The 16,611-nt window shown below is 42.2% G+C and overlaps 1 protein-coding gene across 1 annotated transcript in view; it reads right to left on the bottom strand.

The window, feature by feature from the left end:
* PGR (progesterone receptor) overlaps window positions 1-16,611 on the bottom strand; it is a 161,082-nt gene that overhangs the window by 57,530 nt on the left and 86,941 nt on the right. The window lies entirely within an intron of this gene.

The raw sequence follows: 16,611 nt of genomic DNA, 5'->3' as shown, positions 1-16,611 counted from the left end.
TGCCAGTTTATTACTTTTCACACAGAGGGGAGCGATTCTGCTAATCTGGAAACTATTCTACGTCAGGTGTATTGTATACAAGGACTAAGAACTGGCTTTTATACAGCTTACATTGTTTCCTATTGACTGGTATTTTTCATCAGATGGGATCAGAATTTGTGGTTGAGTAAAAAAAAAAAAATTGGTCACATAAAATAAAAAATGTTAGTTTTGTTCAAACTGTAAAATCTGACACAAGCTTTTATGTTTTTTTTTTTTTTTTTATCAAAGGCATATGCAATCCATGGGATGGGGTAATAAAATATGCTTTGAAAAATGTCCTAATAAAAAGGATCCAATGACGGGGACTGTAGGTAGACTCATTTACAATGTATTCCCACCTTTCCAAAAAAATCATTGACAAAGCCTCACAATAAGTTTATGCATTCCTATTCACATAACATACCTAAAAATAATTCTAAAAATAATATTTCTTGCCTTTCTTGTTGTTTTTTTGGAGCAGGTTTATACACAGGACTCTAAAGGCAGCCCATATGCCATCAATACATCCATATGTATGAGGACTTATGGTGCTCAATAGCTCAAGCTGAAATTTACATTCATACAACTGAAGGAATCAAAGGAGCTATTCATCCATTTCCCTTTTTTTGTGTATGGACCAGGGCTGTCTAACACATAAGGAAGGACGTGTGGCAGTTGCCCTGAGCCCACTAGTTCTTAGTGACCCACCAAAATGATAAAAGTATTGCATATATAACCCTAAATTCTCCCAGTGTACATTATCACACCAGAGCTTGAAGAGAGCTGAATCCCTCTCCCAGTCATTTGCCATCCCACATAGCCAACTGTCAACTTACTACATACCTGCTGCAGCAGTCTTACAATCTTCCTCCCCCAGAAAGGTAAGAAGAACTAAACTACTGTCATTCATCCCAGTCCAGCTCCATCCCCTGTACACATGCACCAAGCCATCCTACCTGACATGGCTAACACCAATCTGTAAAGAGAGACTGTACTGCACAAGATCATTCAGAGCTGTGCTGGTTGGGCAGCAAGTAGATGCCAAATACTGAGTACACCCACAACCCTGGGAGTAATGCTACTGCCTTGTATAGTGTAGTGCTTGGCTGTCGGCTGTGAAGGCAACATTCACCAGATATTCACTGCCAGTGAGTCTTTCTTTTAAGTTTTAAATTAAATCACAGCGAATGATTTATCACCTGTGAATGTTTGACGATTGTCACATTCACTACTTTTTTTTTAAATATATTGCCAAGTGTCCAACAATGCACCAATTCCAACATAACAGATTTGTTTATTATAACAACCATTTAAATATCTTCTGCTTTATTGCCTGTCATTAAAGCCTAAGGTTACCTTTACAAAAAATAAATAAATAATACTAATAAATGCTCATATTTTTGCAGAAACAAAATGTGCATTTATTATTTTTTTCCTGCAGGAGCCTGGAAAGCATTGCACGTGCGATGAGTAAATCATGGGTTCAATATCAGCTCCTGCAGACATATTCTGCAGATTTCAGCCCGAACCTCTGTATGGGCTTTCTGTTTGAAAGCTGGAGGACATGTTTGTGGGCTAAAAGAGATCAGTGCCTACCAGCCCATTGAAACTACACCACGGCAGGCGGTACTTGTAGTTTATTTATTCAGTTATCTGTGAGTGAATGACGTGTGTGTGGGGGGAGCCCCGCCAAACCACCCTGTTTGAAAAAAGTGACAGCAGTAGGAGAACCCCTGCCCAATGCCACAGGGATGGGGGATCAGAGGAGGGAGGGGGGCAGGAGATGGAACATGTTACATTTCCCATTCTAAGTACGGGTGAAACATGTAACATGTTGCAAAGGTGAACTTATCCTTTAAACAAATATATACAGTATATACACATAGGTGTATATATATATATATATATATATATATATATATATATATGCACAGTATCTCACTAAAGTGAGTACACCCCTCACATTTTTGTAAATATTTTATTATATCTTTTCATGTGACAACACTGAAGAAATGACACTTTGCTACAATGTAAAGTAGTGAGTGTACAGCTTGTATAACAGTGCAAATTTGCTGTCCCCTTAAAATAACTCAACACACATCATAAAGGAGAGAAAGGAGAGGAAAGACCCAAAGGGTCTAGTATGTAAGAAAACTCAACCCCAGATGGGGGAGCTATCTCACATATTTCTTCTTAAAAATAGGACTTTAAAGGCTGTGAAGTTGTAATTGATAATACGATAACACAATAATTAAAATTGCATCTTTATTTGTTTATCAAAAGAGATAAAAACAAGGTGTGTATAAAAAAAGATTTACAACCATAGTACAGGCATGTATGCCAAATCAAAATACTATAGATACAGTACTGGTAGGTCCTACGCGTTTCGCTGAGCATTTAGGCTTGTTCAGTAGCTTCTTCAGGGACCGCAATAAGTACTCATAGACTCCATAAAGGAAACCATTGTCAAGCATTCTAGGCACTCCCAAACAACCTTCCATGGCAAACTGTGCAGGCAGGTGCTCAGTGGTTTTGTCTCCCCACGGGAGTAGTAGGCACCCACATGGGGCCAACCCAATGAGGGTAGGCCTAATTGACGGGCACTGTACCGCAACCATATCCTACAGAGGCAGAACAGGACACGCAAACCAGGGATCAAGCGGAAATCCACTCCTAAATGGTGTCAAACACTGGTAAGGCAGAAAGAGGATCCCCCTTTAAGGTCCTGCATCTCCGGGAGCCGCGTTACTCAACACACAGACATTAACCCCACAGATGGAACGCAAATATGCGGCCTCGGCTTCAGGGGGTTGTACCCGGGGTGATGCCTGCAGCTAGAGGCATCACCGCGGTACCATTGTTTAGAGCCGACAATCGACTTTCCTGAAATGACAACTGATGCGGCTGAGCAACCTCTTGGCTCTCATTACAAGGAGCGGGAGGGGACGCCCCCCCCCCCATTCTACAGCCTTCTGCGGCTCGTTCATCCCCTGGCTGGTCGAAGACCTAAACAATGCCGCATTTGGCTCTTATCCAGGGGAGGACTGGGCCACTCTGATGCCCCATAAAAAGGCTGCACCACTTCTGCCACAGACATGCCTAGATGATTCCTGGTGAAGAGAAGCAAAAAGTCCCTGTTGCTGACCTACTGAGTGCGGGATGAAGACCAGGACAGCATGGATGGTGTAAACTGTGTCTGAGCAGAAGCCAGGTCCATGCCCCACTGGAGACTCTCCCCCAGCCACTCCCAACCGAGCTGTCCAGGTTGGGAACCCAGATTCAGCCAGTGGGTAGAGAGTACCTGGAGCGGAACTTCAGTCTGGAACGGGGTCAGAAGGAGGCCTTGGAAGAGTCACTGCACCATGGGCCTCTGGATTGTACTTACCCCCTGGGCTGAAAGTTGCCAGTCAGCCCCTGCTCTGATCGGATCTCCGATGTAAGAATCCGGAAGCAGTGTCATGATGACATTTAAAAAAAAATTGACAGTATTAAAAAACAGCCAAACTTGGCGTTTTGAATGCTTTTAAGTGCAGAGGAGGGATTTGGGGTCTTTTAGTCCCCAGATCCCTCCATAAAGAGTACCTGTCACTGCCTATTACTCTCACACGGGATGTTTACATTCCTTTTAACAGCAAAAAAAAGTGATCAAAAACATTTTTTTTTTAAATAATAGTGTAAAAATAATAAAATAATTAAGAAAAAAAAGTGTAAAGCGTCCTGTCCCTTCGTGCTTGTGCGCAGAAGCGAATGTAAACGCAACCCCCGCCCGCATATGAAAACAGTGTTCAAACCTTCATACTCAGTGTAACATCATCTTTCACAATATCCAAACAATTGGGCTAACTTTACTGTTTTTTTTTTTTTTTTAATAAATGAAAGTGTATTTTTCCACAAAAAATTGTATTTGAAAAACCGCTGCGCAAATACCTGGTGACATAAAATATTGCAACAATCCCCATTTTATTCTCTAGGGTCTCTGCTAAAAAGATACATATAATGTTTGGGGGTTCTAAGTAATTTTCTATCAAAAAATACTGATTTTATCTTGTAAGCAACAAATGTCAGAAAAAGGCTTAGGCTCCAAGGAGTTAATGTCTAAACCGCTGGCTAGAAAAGTGAGTACACCCCTAAGAGAAAATGTCCAAAATGGGCCCAAAGTGTCAATATTTGTGTGGCCACCATTATTTTCCAGCACTGTCTTAACCCTCTTGGCTATGGGGTTCACCAGAGCTTCACAGGTTGCCCCTGGAGTCCTCTTCCACTCCTCCATGACGACATCACAGAGGTGGATGTTACAGAATTTGCGCCCCTCCAACTTCCATTTGAGGATGCCCCACAGATGCTCAGTAGGGTTTAGGTCTGGATACATGCTTGGCTAGTTCATTACCTTTACCCTCAGCTTCTTTAGCAAGGCATTGGTCGTATTGAAAGTGTGTTTGTGGTCGTTGTCCTGTTAAAATACTGCCCTGCGGCCCCGTCTCTGAAGGGAGGGGACCATGATCTGCTTCAGTATGTTACAGTACATTCATGGTTCCCTCAATGAACTGTAGCTCTCCAGTGCCAGCAGCACTCATGCAGCCCCAGACCATGACACCCCCACCACCATGCTTGACTGTAGGCAAGGCACACTTGTCTTTGTACTCCTCACCTGGTTGCCGACACACACGCTTGACACCATCTGAACCAAATACGTTTATCTTGGTCTCATCAGACCACAGGACATGGTTCCAGTAATCCATGTCCTTAGACTGCTTGTCTTCAGCAAACTGTTTATGGGCTTTCTTGTGCATTATCTTTAGAAGAGGCTTCCTTCTGGGACGACAGCCATGCAGGCCTACTTGATACAGTGTGCGGCGTATGGTCTGAGCACTGACAGGCTGACCCCCCACCCCTTCAACCTCTGCAGCAATGCTGGCATTCCTCGTACATCTATTTCCCAAAGACAACCTCTGGATATGACGCTGAGCACGTGGATGCAACTTCTTTGGTCGACCATGGTGAGGCCTGTTCTGAGTGGAGCCTGTCCTGTTAAACCCCTGCATGGTCTTGGCCACCATGCTGCAGCTCAGTTTCAGGGTCTTGGCAATCTTCTTATAGCCTAGGCCATCTTTATGTAGAGCAACAATTATTTTTTTCAGATCCTCAGAGAGTTCTTTGCCGTGAGGTGCCATGTTGAACTTCCAGTGACCAGTATGAGAGAGTGAGAGCCATAACACCAAATTTAACACACCTGCTCCCCATTCACACCTGAGACCTTGTAACACTAATGAGTCACATGACACTGGGGAGGAAAAATGGCTAATTGGGCCCAATTTGGACATTTTCACTTAGGGGTGTACTCACTTTTGCACCAGCGGTTTAGACAATAATGGCTGTGTGTTGAGTTATTTTGAGGGGACACCAAAATGTACACTGTTATACAAGCGGTACACTCACTACTTTACATTGTAGCAAAGTGTCATTTCTTCAGTGTTGTCACATGAAAAGATATAATAAAATATTTACAAAAAAGTAAGGGGTGCACCTACTTTTGTGAGATACTGTATATTGTAATGTGTTGGGAATTATTCATACAGACTTGTGAAGTCACTGAGTGGTTCCTATTAAATTGAGAACCTCTTTATTTATTTATTTTGTGACTTTGCAGCTACCTCAGAAAAATGGAAAATCATTTTATTTTTCATTCCTTGGAGCTAATAAAAAGTACAATGTGATCAGAACAATACATAAAACAGTGAACAAAGCAGTGCAACATTTTGTGCTCCGGGCTATACTATTAAATGTTATTATATTTCAACAGCAGCTAATAAGTGTTCAGTGGAAGTCTATGGCTGGGGCATTGAAAAGAAATTGAATCACACTTCATTGTAAGCACAGTCTCTGCTTCCTACCCACCAAAGTCTGCTTAACCACTTCTGGACCGGAAGGATTTTCCCCCTTAATGACCAGGCCATATTTGCGATTCGGCACTGTGTTACTTTAACGGACAATTGTGCGATTGCGCAACGGTGTATTTAAAGAAAATTTATGTCCCTTTTTCCCCACAAAAAGAGCTTTCTTTTGGTGGTATTTGATCGTCTGTGCGATTTTTTATTTTTTGCGCTATAACGAAAAAAAGACAATTTTGAAAAAAAAAAAAAACTATATTTTTCACATTCTGCTATGTAACACTCCCAAAAACAAAAAAATGTAAAAATCTATTTTTTTTAAATATTTTAGGCCGATTTGTTGTCTGCTACATATTTTTGGTAAAAAAAAAAATCTCAAAAAGCGTATTTTGATTGGTTTGCGCAAAAGTTATCGCGTCTACTAACTGCAGGAAAGATTTATGTCATTTTTATTGGTTTTTTTTTTCTAGTAATGGCGGCGATCTGCGTTTTTTTGCGGGTCTGCGGCATTGCGGCAGACAGATCGGAGCCCTAACTGACATTTTTGACACTTTTGGGGGTACCAATGACATTACTACAATAATCAGTCAGTGCTAAAAATATGCACTGTTACTGTAATAATGCCATTGGCAGGGAAGGTGTTAACCTAGGGGCGATCAAAGGGTTAAATGTGTACCTAGGGGCGTGTTTCTAACTATATGAGGGGGGCTTGTGAAATGATCACAGAGACCTGTGATCCTATATAGGAGGATCACATGAGCTCTGTGATCATTCCAGAGAGAAGAACGGTCAGCTGTGTTTACAACAGCTGACTGTTTTTCTCTCTCAGCGGGGGAACGATTGCGGGTGTCAGGCGGCAATTGGAGCTGCCTGCCCCATGCATCGGAGTCCCCGCTGCCGAGTGGGGGTGGGAGCTCGGCGGCGGCGGTGCGCGCTCGCCCCCTAGCTGCAGGCGCGTGACCGACGTATACCTACAGCGGTTTGCACAGGAGGGCCAGCCTGCCGCAGTATAACTCCGGCAGGCGGTCCTTAAGTGTTAAAGTGGGCATATCAGTTATAATCTACAACTATTATTTGTAATTTTATCCGACATTGAGGGTCATATTAATGCAAAGATTTAAGCAGATTACACACAAATCCTAGCAAAAACAGGAAACCATTTTTGTTGCCTTTTTTGTATAATCTAATATGAACTTTAGAAGAGTTATCTCCAGGCACATACAAAAGGCCACCAAGTAATAAAAGCCTACTTGAACCCTCTTAATTTATTACCGTCATGCAGCCATACTGCATTGAGTATACAGTAATAAATATAGGCATCTTCTGTTTTGATTTTTCTTTACTGATAACACAGGAGAGCCGGCTTGCTTCCCTCTCACGCTATGAAGTGGCCAGGCTCCCCAGAAACCTGACAGCCCCCCCGAATCTTGCTCAAATCAACAGCACTCTTGCTCCCTGAGAAGCAGTGTAGCAATTTTTTGTGGGGGGGAGGTATTAAGCCCTTGTTGCTTGTTATCAATGACAAAAATTAAAAATGACACCCCTATTTCATACTGTAAATTAAAGTTGTACGATTAATTGTTAAAAAATTGCGATCTCGATTCCCCCCCCTCCCCCACAATCTTAAAACGGTGTGTCCTCATTTCTTACAGAGCTGTTCTGCTGCTCACTCACAGCTGTCAAAAAAAGAGCCTCTGGCAAATGTTTATCAACATTGTTAAGGCTGCTAGATAACTATAAGACAATGTTTTACAATGTATCATTTTGTTCTTTTAGATCAGGGGTGTCAAACTCCATTTCATCGCGGGCCACATCACCATTATGGTCACCCTCAGAGGGCCAGTTCTATCTGTAGCCCACCACTCAGAAGACAAGAGCCCCCACCTTCCCTTACATCACAGTGATCCCCCTTTTTCCATGTGCTGCTGCTGGGAAGAAGCTGGAGGCCGAGCTGTGAAGCAGCAACTACAGGGTCTGGAGGAGGGCTGAAGTCAGCTTCCAGAGTCTGCTGAATGCTGACACCAGTGGAAGCAGAGAGGGGGGGGTGCTGTGGCTGCACAGAGAGGTGCAGGATCTGTAGGAGGAGATGTGGCATCCTCTCTGCTGCCAACTGCTGAGTTTGAGAGGGGGGGGGGGGGGGGGGTTGGTCCTCTCTGCAGCTGCAGGGGGAAGTACAGGATCTGACTGAGGAGTTCTCTCTGCTGCCGTCTGCTCAGACAAGTTGGGGGCAGAGATGAGGGAGATGCAGCAGCTGCAGGAGAGGTGCAAGGGCCACATGAAATGGCCTGGAGGGCCTGATTCGGCCCGCAGGCCTTGTGTTTGACACCTGTGTTTTAGATCAAAGGAGTGAACTTCCATCGGTAAGTAAGGGCACTTTAACCTCTTAAAGGCTAAGTCATTCTCTGACCCTTGTTGCTTACAAGTTAAAATTAGTATTTTTTGCTAGAAAATTACTTAGAACCCCCAAACATTATATATATATATATTTTTTTTTAGCAGAGACCCTAGAGAATAAAATGGCAATTGTTGCAATCTTTTATGTCACACTGTATTTGCACAGATTTTTTTGTATAATGTAAAAGATGATGTTACCTTGGGAATCGTGATCTTTATTCTAAGCAAAAAATTTGTGATTCTCTTTTTATCCAGAATCGTGCAGCTCTACTGTAAAGACAGTCTAGCTGCATCACAGTAAAAATTGGGGACCGATCAAATGGGCGTTTAGGTGATCCTTTTGCTAAAATTGAAAACATAAGCAGCCCATTTAGAAATATTTAATAATTACCTTCCCAGAGGACAGTGAGTGAAGTCTTTGTACTTATGGTTGTGTGAGATACCTCATGCAACGTTGGGCACTCTGGTTCCTTCAGCTGGCTGCTTCCTCACAATTGTGTTCCATAGTGATAAAGCAGCCTTTGGGAGGAACGGCACATGGCTAAGGACCTCTTGTAGCTCTTCCAGAGAACCAATACAAACTCACCACATGCCAAAAAGGTACGCATTAAACCTTTTTTTTGACAGGCTGCTAGTATTTACCTTTTCACACTGTAGCAATACTTTAGGTTGTGGAGTAAATGTATTTTTTTAGATACTAGTACCAGAATCTGTCTTGATATCAGTGGGATACCCCGCACAACAGCACTATGGGAGAGGTAGGGGCAAATCATGCTTTACTACATTGCTTAAGCTGGTCATACACTATGCAAATTTCACTCAATAAGTGACCTTGTCAGCCCCTCCCACCCAACATCAATCAACTGAAATATTGAAGGAGAAGTAAGAAAAGTTTGTGGCCGAATAGTGCCTGCATCCAATCGGATTCATATTTTATTCAGGAATTCTGACAGCCACTAGCAGGGCCACTGTTAGAAATGATGGGGCCCCCTACAGCTGTCTTCATACCCTGCCTATATACTCCAACCTCCCTGGCCCCTCTGTTGACCTGATGGCACCCAGGGAAATGTAATTTAAGCCCTAGTAAGCAAGTAGGAGTGGGAGTGTGCTGAAATAAAATCTATTTAATCAATTAGGCAGCTATTAACAATAAAGCTGCCCTGGGCCCCCCTTTTTAGATGATGGGACCTGGGCCAGTACAACAGGACTAGTTGTACTGCCTTATCAGCGGCCCTGGCCAGTAGTGCTTACTGTCAGAATACAATGGGCCCAGCCAAAGACTCATCCATCCACAATATCAGGGATGCAGAAATCTGTTGGAGACTCAAAGAAAATCTATGGACAGTTTTAGACCAGACTGTACTGCTCAGCTGCAGAGCACTCTTCACAACCTAGCTATTGGTCCCTAGGACCAATCCATTCCTCAGCAGGCCCTTGGATAGGAGTCCAGCCATTTTGGTAGGGTGCATGAAGTTCCAGACCACCCCACCTAAGGGACCTTTGTCACATTCGACACAATTGCTCCCTTTCGCAATCTGACTGCTTCTCTTTCCTGATACTTTACTCACTTCAGCACCTGAAGAGTTAGTCTAGAGTGGTACACATTGTCATATAAGTTTGTTTAATTTAACTCACACTCTTCTTCACAAGAATCAGACCAGACATTCTCTCTTAATCAATAACTTTTTTTACTGTGCATTCATATCCTTTACAGGCAGTTCCTATTTATTTCATTTAAAACAGGTGTTCACTTGATGCAACATCCAAAATGCAGAACATCCCTTTTCTCAGGGCGCTGACCTGACTGATTCAATGGTGTCCCCAAATGGTGACAGATTGAAAGTCCAAGTCTTTTGACCAGTGCCAGGGTTCCACTGGGGGATAATATTTTCACATGTATAGTCTTTATGATACACTTCCCATAGACTCCCTCAAGACTAGACCTCTTCATGAATTTATCATCCACCAAAAGCACAGGAAGTGACACATGCGGGAGAAGCCACAGCACAGCACAGCACAGCACAAAACATTAATCCTTTTTTACCCAACAGGAATATTACTTAGTCACCTGCCTACAGGATCACTGCTGCAAGATCCAGTGCCGGTCATCATAGTCACTCATAGTACAGGGTGGAGTGCTGTGAGTGCAGAGAATGGTGCTGACATCATCACATCAGCCCAGTTCAGTTACATAGTAAGTCAGGTTGAAAAAAGACACAAGTCCATCTAGTTCAGCCAATAAAAGAGAAAAAAAAACATATACACAATCCTATACCTACAGTTGATCCAGAGGAAGGTGAAAAACCCCCAGCAAAGCATGATCCAATTTGCTACAGCATGGGAAATATTCCTTCCTGATCCCCAAGAGGCAATCAGATATTCCCAGAATCAACTTTACCTATAAATGTAAAGAGTATATAAAGAGTACCCTGCGTGTCATATGGATCTCCTGATGACATCTGAAAAAAGGTAAGAAAAAAATCAATACATGCAAGGGGATGAGGAATCGGGAGAGGATCTTATTGGGTTTCAAAAATGATTAGGCAACATGTCTCCTTATGCTTAGTGATACTCAAACTGTGGTCGTGGCTGGCCAAGTGGTCCATGGGCCAGGCAGTCATCAGTTAAATTAAATCTTGCAAGCACTTGCGGTGGGTGATGAACACTAATGGAAATGGAAATGATTGTAGAAAGACGTTTCACGTGAAAGATCTTTAGGAAGTTTGATTGTGCACAGTAGTAGGTATCTTTACAATCAGAAAAAGACTGAAAAGTTCTTCTGTAAAAGTAGGAAAGTATTAAGAAAAGGCGATTAATACTTATAATGACAGTATGATAGCTTGCCTTTGGAATGAACGTTGGACTAGTTCTTTCTACATACTCTATTGTACTCCAACAGCAGCCTTTCTCAACCAAGGCTCTGTTGGATCTTGGGGTTCCGCCACAGGTTACTAGGGGTTCCTTGAGCAATGAGCAATTTCTACTTCTCACATAAGTAACCATTTGGAAGCTTGATTTTGCACAGTGGCAGGTATCATTACAATCAAATAAAAGACTTGATAGTTGCTATCTTCTGTAAAAGTAGATAAAGCTTTGTGCAAAGTGGCAGGTATCTTTACAATCAGAAAAAGACTGGAAAGTTGCTATCTTCTGTAAAATTAGATAATAAAAATGGTAATAATTAAGTAAAGTAAAAATAGTAATACTTAGGCTCCATGTACACGGGACGTTGTAAATGGCTGTTTAGGAGCAGTTGGGCGTTTTTTTCAGAAGCCCCTGAACCCATCTACATTTTATCTTATCTGTCCATGTACACAGGGTCGTTTACAGTCATTTGCAGGCAGTTGAGTTCAGGGACGTTTTTTGGAACGCAATTATTTGCGTTTGAACGTGTGATTCCCGGCGTTTCAAATGCAAAAACGCGGCCGAACGTGACCAAACGTGACCGAACGTGATGAACGTACATTCACCCACGTTATAAGTTTTTTTCTTACATTCAAAATCAATGGTTCCCTATGGCGTCATCTGTGACATGAGGGGGCGGGGCCTCCTGATGACGTCATCGGGGACCACGCCCACAATGGCTATATAACAAGCTGCAGAGACCGGAGACAGGCATAATCACCGGAGACATCGTCGGAGGAGGACCGGAGGAAGAAGAAGAAGAAGAAGAGAAGAGCCGAAGGCAAAAGAGCAGAAGAGCGGACAGCAGAAGAGCAGACAGCAAAAGAGCAGAAGACCAGGAGACCAGGAGAGGGAGAAGACCAGAGCAGAGAAGACCGGATGAAGATTTTTAATAAACTTTCCAAAACGTCTCCTGTCGTTATTTACATACACTGCCTTTTTATGGGGTGAATGGGTAGGGGTACAGTGTACCCCATACCCATTCACATAGGGAGGGGGTCCGGGATCTGGGGGGCCCCCTTGTTAAAGGGGGCTTCCAGATTCCGATGAGCCCCCTGCCCGCAGACCCCCACAACCACTGGCCAGGGTTGTGGGGATGAGGCCCTTGTCCTCATCAACATGGGGGCAAGGTGCTTTGGGATGGGGGGGTGCAGAGCTCCCCCTGCCCCAAAGCACCAACACCCCCCCTATGTTGAGGGCATTTGGCCTGGTATGGTCCAGGTGGGGTGGGGCCGCAAATGGAAAAAGTTACTGAAAGCACGTTTAACAGCTGCTTTTTCCCGGCGTCAGAACTAGCTTTGCAGCATGTTTTCTCTAACGTCCCGTGTACATGGAGCCTAATAATAAAGGTGTTATAGCTTGCCTTTAGAAGGAACGTTGGACTAATTATATCTACCGTACTCTATCGTACTCCAACAGCAGTTTTTCTCCACCAGGGTTGCATTGAATCTTAGGGTTACCTCCTGAGGTTGCTAGGGTTTTTTTGAGCAATTTGCTACTTCTCAGACCACTGACACCAAAGATCTCTTCAGCAACAGTATTTGTATAAGGGGGGTTCTTCTACTGACCACAAATTTACGGGGCATTCTTCCCAATGACCATCACACTAATCTACTGTGAGCTGTAGATATGGTATTTATTAGTGGGGGTTCTCTGAGAACAGAAAGTTATTTTAAAGGTCTAGCAATCTTTAAAAGACGTATAAAGGCTGTGCTACAGTATACAACCTCTGCCTTCCTGCCCACACACACAGACACACACACACACAGACACGCACACACACACACAGAGACACGCACACACACACACACCTATTCTCATGAAAATGTGGAGTTGCCATAAGCTGCCAATTTCTTGCAGCTCCCAAAATGGGTGAAATGGTAATTTGTCATGTGGATATAATTTTATCCAAACATAACAACACAATGTTCAGGCTGTTCCGTTAAAAGCATATTTGCTACCATGCGGGGGCACGCTGACCTTCACAGATACTGTGTTAATAATTGACCCTTTCACGTTTCCAGCAACAAAAGCAGTCAGAACACACCCAATTTTCATTGCAAGAAAATAGGAAAACTAGTTAATTTATTGCTATACCCAGCTCAAGTACAATTCCAGGAAATGCTGAGAAGGAGAACTAAGAAACGAGCCAGCTAGCACTGTAGTTTATTAGCCAGGATCCTATAGAGCACATATTCTTTATTATGAAGATAATGGTGTGAAGGTGAACTGTGGGGAGAAATGCTAAATGAAGTTCTCCAAATATTTTACTGTATCTTGGAAGTTCTATGGTTAAAGTATATAAAATAAACTAATCTTGAGCTTGTAGTTGGCAGCAACTGTGCCATCCACATGCCCCCTTAGAAGTTTCTACTTCCTAACAGTGGTGATGGGAATCTATCTGCAGGTTCAAAAATTGCCATGTTTGGGTGGGAGCTAAATTTTGGATATGCAAAAAACAAGTTTTGTTAAGGTCACATTTTGAACTTTAACTGCATACTAAACTGCTACATTATTTTTTCTGGTGTCTAGCATTTAGAACGTGGCAATAATGTTTTTAGTTAGAAGCAGCAGGGCCTTAGATCTCACATGTCAGATATAATTGTGGGAATTTTCAGGGTATTGCTTAAGCAAAATGAACCTTTCAGGGACAGAAGATTAGGGCAAGGATCTACTACCTGTCTTAAAAAAAACATATTCTTTTCCTAGCATAAGGCTCAATTCATGAAGCAATCATGATTATTTGACATAATAACCTATGTTTTCAGCAAACCTTTCATTAAAAGCTAAAATCAATTACAGTAAATGAACCAGGAGTTATACCTCAATGAATGAATCCCTAAAGTGTTGGCTACCATTTTTTTTTTACAGGGAGAAACCTGTCAAATATAGAAATTCAGTGACTGAACCCCTGATTATCTACTCAAGGTTAAACGTCTTATTGGTCCAAATTTGAAATTATTACAGTTTTTTTAATAAATTATGTAATTAAAATACAATATAAGATAAGACTGAAGTTTCCTTTAAAAATAAAGCTTACTGAAGTTAAAAAAAAGTATTACACCACAACGCAGAACATATTAAGGGGATCCCCCAGCTAACAGCAGGGATGAGTTATGTCTGTTAGGATGCTGGCGGGCGGATATATGGTCCAATGTAAAAAAAGGATGTAAACTAATCTAAACTAATTTGAAAAAAACGAATGTAAACCGAATTCATTTTTTGTTTAAAAACAGACTGAACGAATAACGCCTATGTGAAAGTTGCCTAAGAGTTGTGAAGATGTGGAATAGACTCCCTCAATAACTAGTTCTGGCCAGCTCAGTAGATTGTTTTATAAAAAGTTTCCTAAATGCACAGGGGTGGTTGATCCAGAGATTATCCCATTTCCCCCACTGCAAATAGGATCATGCTTTATTGTTTTGGGTTTTTTTTTGCCTTGCTCTGGGAGTTGGTGGGTATAGTATTGTGTATACTGTATGGAGGTTTTCTATTTATGTGTGAGTAGTGTTGGATTTATAAAGGGGCAAAACCGCAATTGCCCTGGGCTCCCCTGCTGGAGGGGGCCCCAAACTTCTTTTTTTTTTTTTATGAAAATTATTTTTCCTCAAGACTTCAGTAGTGTGTTCATTGAGGAAATTGTCCAGTTTGCAGCCTTTGCCAAGCTTTGATCATTTCTCACTCCATCTCAACAGGCAGTTTTTTACATGATGCAAAATGTGTTTTCCCCATTTTTTTTTTAAAGTGTTCTTTTTTTTCCAGAAAAAAGAAGAAATATGGAACATGTTCTTTCAAAATTATATATATATATATATATATATATATATATATATATATACACACATACACAGTGCCTTGCGAAAGTATTCGGCCCCCTTGAACTTTTCGACCTTTTGCCACATTTCAGGTTTCAAACATAAAGATATAAAACTGTAATTTTTTGTGAAGGGATGTATTCCAGGGATAAGACTGTAATTCTTCCACTTTATAAAACTCTGGTACGACCGCATCTGGAGTATTCTGTCCAGTTCTGGTCGCCAGTCCTCAGGAGGGATGTGTTGGAGCTGGAGAGAGTCCAGAGTAGGGCAACTAAACTGATTAGGGGATTGGAGGACCTTGATTATGAAGAGCGTCTGCAATCGCTCGATTTATTCTCCCTGGAGAAGAGACGCCTGAGGGGGGACATGATAGCAATTTATAAATATCTCAATGGGGATCTCAGCTTAGAAAAAAAGCTGTTCAGTCGAAGGGATTGCATGAGGACAAGAGGGCATACAATGCGATTAGAGGAGAAGCGTTTTAACCTCAGGCAACGTGGGGGGTTCTTTACTGTTAGGGCTACAAGATTGTGGAATTCTCTACCACAAGAGGTGGTTTCTGCGGGTAGTATGGTGGCTTTCAAAAGATTCTTAGACGTACATCTCAAGGATCAGAACATTCAGGGCTATGTGAGATGATTACAGCCACACACACCTACACAGGTTGAACTGGATAGACTATTGTCTTTATTCAACCTCACCTACTATGTAACTATGCAACTATGTAACTATGTAACTATGTAATCAACAACAAGTGGGACACAATCATGAAGTGGAACGAAATTTATTGGATATTTCAAACTTTTTTAACAAATAAAAAACTGAAAAATTTGGCGTGCAAAATTATTCAGCCCCCTTAATTTAATACTTTGTAGTGCCACCTTTTGCTCCGATTACAGCTGTAAGTCGCTTGGGGTATGTCTCTATCAGTTTTGCACATCGAGAGACTGAATTTTTTGCCCATTCCTCCTTGCAAAACAGCTCGAGCTCAGTGAGGTTGGATGGTTGGATATGTTTATTTGTGAACCATTCCATTGTAGATTTTGCTTTAGGTTTTGGATCATTGTCTTGTTGGAAGACAAATCTCCATCCCAGTCTCAGGTCTTTTGCAGACTCCATCAGGTTTTCTTCCAGAATGGTCCTGTATTTGGCTCCATTCATCTTCCCATCAATTTTAACCATCTTCCCTGTCCCTGCTGAAGAAAAGCAGGCCCAAACCATGATGCTGCCACCACCATGTTTGACAGTGGGGATGGTGTGTTCAGGGTGATGAGCTGTGTTGCTTTAACGGCAAACATAACGTTTTGCATTGTTGCCAAAAAGTTAAGTTTCATCTGACCAGAGCACCTTCTTCCACATGTTTGGTGTGTCTCCCAGGTGGCTTGTGGCAAACTTTAAACGACACTTTTTATGGATATCTTTAAGAAATGGCTTTCTTCTTGCCACTCTTCCATAAAGGCCAGATTTGTGCAGTATACGACTGATTGTTGTCCTATGGACAGAGTCCCCCACCTCAGCTATAGATCTCTGCAGTTCATCCAGAGTGATCATGGGCCTCTTGGCTGCATCTCTGATCAGTCTTCTCC

Source organism: Pelophylax lessonae, assembly GCF_965119305.1.
Source record: "Pelophylax lessonae genome assembly, chromosome: 2".
Taxonomy (NCBI): Eukaryota; Metazoa; Chordata; class Amphibia; order Anura; family Ranidae; genus Pelophylax; species Pelophylax lessonae.
Note: the sequence above shows the minus strand (reverse complement) of the source record. Positions and strands in the feature narration are given on the sequence as shown.